This window comes from Pteropus alecto, unplaced genomic scaffold (genome assembly GCF_000325575.1).
Source record: "Pteropus alecto unplaced genomic scaffold, ASM32557v1 scaffold75, whole genome shotgun sequence".
In the NCBI taxonomy this organism is placed as follows: Eukaryota; Metazoa; Chordata; class Mammalia; order Chiroptera; family Pteropodidae; genus Pteropus; species Pteropus alecto.
This window is the reverse complement of record NW_006440638.1, coordinates 8,981,196-8,983,054: the sequence shown is the minus strand read 5'-3', so window position 1 is coordinate 8,983,054 and position 1,859 is coordinate 8,981,196.

Here is a 1,859-nt window from a genome sequence, read left to right as displayed (position 1 = left end):
ATCCTGCTAGGCTAATTGGGGTGGGAAATATAAAAGTCAATCAAGACATGGTTAGCTAAGGCATTTATAGTCTGGTGAGAGCAAACATGATTAACTAGAGCTGCCATTTATTACATACCTTGTGCTACTCTTTGTAAATGGATCACATTTAATGGAATCTTTCTCACAACAGGCCTTTAAGATTCAGAGGTTCGGAGGAGGCAAGAGACTTGGCTAAGGATGCATACTAGTAATCGGTGGAACTTGGACAGAACCAAGGTACACCTAACTCCAAGTCCATTTTCATTCCTGCGGTAATGACTCCCTCCCATGAGAGACCAATCTAAGTGCTGTCCTTTGATAACCCAACATCCACTGGACATAGACTTTGGGTCATGTTTTCTAAGAGTTGGGGTGGGGTTAAGTCAAACCAACCTTCTCTAATTTTGGGTCCAATGTACCCATTGGAAGATGACAGGCCAGGGGCCTGAGACTGGACAGAAGACATTGGCCAAATTGGCTCCCACAATGTTAGTACTTATGTCCTGCTATATCTGTAAAGGTGTGTCAACCAGATCCTCTGAACAATCTAACAATTTTTATTACTATTCATGCCATCTATATGTCTAGCAAAGACATAACATATCTGATTTATGTGCAAAAGGAGGAATCTGGTTATAAGCAAAACAGAAATTTTTCTTATAGGGAAAACTCTCAGAGCTGTTTTGATCTGAGGTGCAGGCACTTAACTTGGAGCCTAAGAAACTATTATAAAATCTTGTCTGAAGCCCCCTAGAAACAATAAAAGCAAAATAAGTTGATTCTGGCAATGAAATGTTAATTTTTCCTTAAGTATTAATCTACTGAACAAATGTTGAACATGAAAGAAGCAGGCATAGAAATGCTGTGAGAGCCATGATTTACACATTTCTATTGCTGCTTCTTCTATTTGATCTTTGGTAGATGTCTAAACCAAATTTCAAATCCCAAAGAGAAGCATATTGAGCCACAGAGAGAAGTAAAAAACATAGAGAAATCTAAATTATAAGGGACTACTGACTTTTCTTTTGTGTTTCTGTCTGAAGAATAAATCCCTCCCTGTTTGGGATTTTATAAACATTTAATTTGCATTTTCTCATATACAAATTTTGGAACTGAGGACTCTCAGAAATCATTTGGTCTAATGTCTCATTTTGCAAATGGGATCACTTCAGATTCCAAGATGTTAACTGACTTGTCCAATGTCATGTGTTCATTAGAACAAATATTATTCCAACTAAGTGGTAAGGGTACTGACCTCGGAGTGAGAAGACCTAGCTTCTACTTCTCGCTCAACCATTAATGAATCACTGTTTATAAAAGTGTTAGATTAGATGATTTTTAAGAATCCTTCCCTCTCCGAAGAAACTATAACTCTGTGAATATAAACATTAGTGGTTTTTTGTTTGTTATTGAATTTTTAGAAACTCAATAACTTTCTTTGCAGTTGTGATAAAGAGGCACTGTGTATGGTAATTATGAGTGTGGGCTCTAGGGCCAGAGTTTCTGCCTTGCAATCTCAGCTCTCACATTTACTTCTGATGAAAGCCTGAACAAACTACTTAATCTATCTGCCTCATGTGCAAAATGGAGATTGCAACAGTACTAACTACATATGGCTGATACAATGATTAAATGTTAATAACATGTCAAGATTCAGCACAGTGTGTAGCATATAGGAAGTGCTTAGTAAATGGAGGTTGCCATTAATATTGTCATAAAAGAACCAGATGTAGTGTCTTTGTGTGGGCTACAAGAAGGCATCCCCTACTCTGGGCAGAAGCAGTCCAACTACTAAAGTCCACATCAAGGCAGGATCTCATTCTCTATGGTTATCTATC